Source organism: Belonocnema kinseyi, chromosome 1 (genome assembly GCF_010883055.1).
Source record: "Belonocnema kinseyi isolate 2016_QV_RU_SX_M_011 chromosome 1, B_treatae_v1, whole genome shotgun sequence".
Lineage (NCBI taxonomy): Eukaryota > Metazoa > Arthropoda > Insecta > Hymenoptera > Cynipidae > Belonocnema > Belonocnema kinseyi.
In genome coordinates, this window is record NC_046657.1 from 26918555 (window position 1) to 26924554 (window position 6000).

The 6000-nt window shown below is 18.1% G+C and overlaps 1 protein-coding gene across 1 annotated transcript in view; it reads right to left on the reverse strand.

Moving 5' to 3' along the window:
* The window catches only part of LOC117175747 (ATPase family AAA domain-containing protein 2-like), a 169431-nt gene that overhangs the window by 138269 nt on the left and 25162 nt on the right, over positions 1-6000 (reverse strand). The window lies entirely within an intron of this gene.

The following is a 6000-nucleotide window of genomic DNA, read 5'->3' on the forward strand; positions in this document are numbered from 1 at the left end:
TTTTAATTTTTTCAAATTTTAAACAATTGAATTTTCAACTGTTGAAAATTCAATTTTTACTTTTCATTAATTTTGAACAGTTGAAAAACCAATTTTTAATTTTAAAAAATTTTAAACAATTGAATTTTCAAACCGTTGAAAATCTAGTTATCAATTTTCATTAATTTTGAAAAATGTAAAAATCATTATGCATTTTATTAAACTCAACAGTTTAAAAATTAACTTTCTTAAATTTTAAACAGTTGAAAAATCAATTTTTTTTTCAATTTTAAAAAATTGAAAATCTAGTTATCAATTTTCACTAATTTTGACCAGTTCAAAAATTAATTTTCAATTTTGTTAAATTTTAAACAAGTGAATTTTCAAATTTCTTTAATTTTAAACAATCGAACTTTCAACAGTTGAAAATTCAATTATCATTTTTCTTCTACTTTAAAGTTGAAAAAATTAATTTTTAATGTTGTACAATATTCAAACATTTAAATTTCAACGGTTAAAAAATCCATTTTTATGTTTCTTCAATTTTGAACAATTAAAAATTTATTATTCATTTTCTCAAATTCAACAGTTAAAAATGTGTAAAATTCAATTATCATTTTTCTTCAACTTTAAAGTTAAACAATTAATTTGTAATAGTGTTCAATGTTCAACAATTTAATTTTCAACTGTTAAATAATAAATTTTCAATTTCATTAAATTTTAAACGGTTAAAAAGTTAATTTTCTTTAATTTTGAACTGTGTCAAATTCATTATCCTTATTCTCAAATTCAACTTTCTTAAGTTTTAAACAGATGAAAATCAATCTTTTTCTAATTTTAAACAATTGAACTTAAACAGTTGAAAATCCAGTTATTAATTTTCATTAATATTGAACAGTTTAAAAATCAATTTTGAACAATGCAAAATTTAGTATCAATTTTCTCAAACTTGAACAGTGCAAAAATTCATTTTTAATAGTATTAAATGTTTAAAAATTTAATTTTCAACAGTTAAAAAATCAATTTTCTTAAATTTAAACAGTTAAAAAATCGATTTTTAATTTGGTTCAATTTGAAACAACTGCATTTTCAAGTATTGAAAATTTAATTATTAATTTTCTCAAATCTGAACATTTGATTTTCAACTTTCTTAAATTTTAAAGAATTGAAAAATCAATTTTTAATTTTTTTTTTTAATTTCAAACAATTGAATTTTCAACTGTTGAAAATTCAGTTGTCAATTTTCATTAATTTTGAACAGTTTAAAAACCAATTTTCAATTTTGTTTAGGTTTAAACAATCAAAATTTAAACAGTTGGAAATCCAGCTATCAATTTTCTTCAATTTTAAAGTTAAAAATTTCTTAACAATTTTTTCGATTTTGTTTAATGATCAACAATAGAATTTGTAACTGTTAGAAAATCAATTTTCTAAAATTTTAAACAATTGAATGTTCAAATTTGTTTAATTTCAAATAATCGAATTTTAAATCGTTGAAAATCTAGTTATCAATCTTCATTCATTTAAAACAATTGGAAAATTAATTTTTTATATTTTTTTCAATCTTAAACAATTGAGTTTTCAACTGTTTAAAATCGAGTGATCAATAATTTTCATTAATTTTGAACAGTTAAAGAATCCATTTTTTATTTTCTTTATTTCTGAAAAGTGCAAAATTTATTATCAATTTTTTCAAATTCAATAGTTGAAAATTCAACTTTATTAAATTTTAAACAGTTGAAAAATCGATTTGTATTTATTTTTTAAATTAAAGAAATTTGAAAATTAAACTTTCCAATTTTTTTCAATTTTAAACTATTGAATTTTTAAATTCTTTTAATTTTAAACAATCGAATTTTCAACCGTTGAAACTCCAGGAATCAATTTCCTTCAATTTTAAAGAGTACAAAATTTATTATAAATTTTTTCAAATTTGAGTTGATAATTTTTAATTTTAATGTTGTTCAATGCACAGTAATTTAATTTGCAAGGGTTAAAAAATCAATATTTAATTTTATTCAATTTGAACACTTGAAAATTCAACTTTTTTAAATTTTTAACAATTGAAAAATCAATTTTTATTTATTTTTTCCAATTTTAAACAATTGAATTTTAAACTGTTGAAAATTCAATGATCAATTTTCATTAATTTCGAAAAGTTGAAAAATCAATTTTAAAGAGTGCAAAATTTAATATCAAATTCCTCAAATTTTCAATGGCATTCAATATTTAATAACTTAATTTTTAACATCAAAAAATAAATGTTCATTTTTCTTAAATTTTAAACAGTTGAAAAATCAATTTTTCATTTTCTTAAATTTTAGGCTGTTAAAAATTAAATTTTGCTTAATTTTAAACAATCGAGTTCTTAACCGTTGAAAATCCAGTTCTAAATTTTCTTTAATTTTGAAGAGTTGAAAATTCATTATCACTTCTCATAAATTTGAACAGTTGAAAATTTGAATTTGAACGGTCTTCAATGTGCAACAATTTAATTTTCAGGGGTTAAAAAAATCAATTTTCAATTTTCTTCAATTTTAAAAAGTGTAAAATTCATTATCCATTTTTTCAAATTCAACAGTTGAAAATTCAACTTTCTTAAATTCTAAACAGCTGAAAAATCTATTTTTCAATTTTTTATTCAATTTTAAACAATTGAATTTTCAACTTTTGAAAATTCAGTTGATAATTTTCTTCAATTTTGAACAGTTAAAAATTCAAGGATCAATTTTTTTAAATTTGAAAAATTCATTTTTAATGGTATTCAATGTTTAACAATTTAATTTTCACCGTTAAAAAATAAATTTTCAATTTTCTTGAATCTTAAACAGTTGAAAAATCAATTTTTAATTTTCTTTAATTTAAAAAAATTTTTAATTTTATTTTCAATTTCTTTGAATTTTCAAGAAATGAATTTTCATATTTAAAAATAAAATTTTTATTATTTTACGATTTTCTATCATTTAAATGTCTAATTTCTTCAATTTCTAAGAATTAAATTTTTTAGTTTTGAAAATTAAATTTGCATTTGTTGAAAAATCAATTTCTGTTTTTCCCAATTTTAAACAATTGAATTTTTAACTGTTGAAAATCCAGTGATCAATTTTCATTAATTTTGAAAAGTTAAAAAATCAATGCTCAATTTTGTTAAATTTTAAACAATTGAATTTACAAATTTCTTTAATTTTAAATAATCGAATTTTCAATCGCTGAAAATCCAGGTATCAATTTTCTTCAATTTTGAACAGTGTGAGATTCATGTATCAATTTTTTTCAACTTGAAAGTTGAAAAATTAATTTTTAATTTTGTTCAATGTTCAACAATTTAATTTTCTACTGTTAAAAACTCAATTTTCTCAAATTTTAAACCGTTGAAAAATCTATTTTTAATTTTTTTCAATTTTAAACAACTGCAATTTCAAGTATTGAAAATCCAGTTGTTAATTTTCTCAAATCTGAACAGTTGAAAATTTGATTTTCAACTCTCTTAAATTTTAAACAGTTGAAAAATCAACTTTTAATTTTTTTTTCAATTTTAAACGATTGAATTTTGAATGCTGAAAATCCAGTTATAAATTTTCTTTAATTCTAAACAGTTGAAAAATCAATGTTCAATTTTTTGAAATTTTAAACAATTGAATTTTCAAATTTCTGTTATTTTAAGCAATCGAATTTTCAACTGTTGAAATTCCAGTTATTAATGTTCATTAATTTTAAACAGTTGAATATTCAATTATCATTTTTCTTCAATTAAAAACAGTTTAAAATTTAATTTTCTTAAATTTTAAACCGTTAAAAAATAAATTTTATATTCTCTTCAATTTTCAACAATTGAATTTTCAGATTTAAAATTCAATTTTTAATATTGTTCAATTTTCTATAAATTGAATTTTTTTAAACAATTGATTTTTCAATTTTTAAAAATTCAAGAAAATTAGAAATTGAATTTTCATTTGTTGAAAATTGAAGAAAAATTTAATTTTCAATTCTTGAAAATTGAACAAACTTAAAAATTGAGGTTTAAACTGTTAAGAATACATTTTTTTTCAATTGAGTGTAATAAATAAAATTTTTAATTCCTTAATTTAAACAAGATAAGAATTTTGACTGAATTTGTTACAATTCTATTTTTTGTTAAAAATTCTTCGAAAAATTCAAATATTTCATCACAAATTTATGTAATTTGTTACAACTTAATTTTTGTTTAGGAAAAAATTGATCTTGGTTATAATTTTGTTATTTAACAAAAAATTTAAATTCCATTTTCTAAAGAAAAATTATCTGGTTTGGTAGAAATTTAATCTAATAGGTTGAAAATTAATTTCTCTGCTTGAAACTTCTTTCCAAAATTTAAATATTTGGTTGCAAAATTATGTATTTTGTTAGAAATTAGTCTTTTTGGTAGAAATTTAATCAACTTGGCTAAAAATTAATCTTTTTGATTTAAAATTGAACTATTTCATTGAAAATAATTTTTTTTTTAAATTGAATCCTTTTACTAGCTATTTTTAACCATTCTATTTTTTGTTGAAAATTCCTTAAAAAATAAAATATTTGAAAAAATCGTGTATTTGTTTAAAACTAATCTTTGAAGTTTTGTGTGTAAATTAATTTTTTTATTTGAAAATTAGTATTTTTTAAATTGAAAATTATTTTTTTTTTACCTTTCTTGTTTAAAAAATCATCAGTTTGGTTGAAAAATTCATTATTCTGTTGGAAATACATGTTTTTTTTGTTGTTGAAATTTAATTTTGTTACTGAAATTTTTTTACTATTCTCTTTTTCATTTAAAATTCCGTTAAAATTCAAATATTTGGTTAAAAATGTATTCATTTTCTTAAGACATTATTTGCTGTTAAACTGCAAATTAAATTATGCCATTTTTATCGAAAATTTAATTATTGGTTAGAAATTAAATTTTGTTGGTCGCAGATTCATCATTTTAGTTTAAAAATGAATTTTTCAAACGGTAAATTTAATTATTCCATGTTTAATTGCAAATTTATGTATTTTTTTTTAAATTAATTTTTAAAATTTTGTGTGTAAACTAATTTCTTTATTTGAAAATTAGTATTTTTTAAATTGAAAATTATTTTTTTTTACCTGAATTTTTATGTTGGTTGAAAATTTATTTATTTCGTTGAAAATAATTTTTTTTTCTAAAATTTTGTTTGCTATTTTATTTTTTTTAAAATTCCTTAAAAAATTCAAATATTTGTTTTAAAATCGATGCATTTTTTAAAGACTAAATCTTTGTTTAGGAGAAAATTGATCTCATTGGTTATTTTTATAAAAAATTTATCAATCTTTTTAGTTACAAAATTAAACGCTTTGGATGAAATTTTAATTATTGGTTAGAAATTAAATTTTGTTGGTCGCAGATTCATCATTTTAGTTTAAAAATGAATTTTTTAAACGGAAAATTTAATTATTCCATGTTTAATTGCAAATTTATGTCTTTTTTTTTTAATTAATTTTTAAATTTTTGTGTGTAAACTAATTTCTTTATTTGAAAATTAGTATTTTTTAAATTGAAAATTATTTTTTTTTTACCTGAATTTTTATCTTGGTTGAAAATTTATTTATTTCGTTGAAAATAATTTTTTTTTTCTAAAATTTTGTTAGCTATTTTATTTTTGTTAAAAATTCCTTAAAAAATTCAAATATTTGTTTTAAAATCGATGCATTTTTTAAAGACTAAATCTTTGTTTAGGAGAAAATTGATCGCATTGGTTATTTTTATCAAAAATTTATCAATCTTTTTAGTTACAAAATTAAACGCTTTGGATGAAAATTTAATTATTGGTTAGAAATTAAATTTTTTGGTTGCAGATTCATCATTTTAGTTTAAAAATTAATTTTTTAAACGGAAAATTTAATTATTCCATGTTCAATTGCAAATTTATGTATTTTTTTTTAAATTAATTTTTAAATTTTTGTGTGTAAACTAATTTCTTTATTTGAAAATTAGTATTTTTTAAATTGAAAATTATTTTTTTTACCTGAATTTTTATCTTGGTT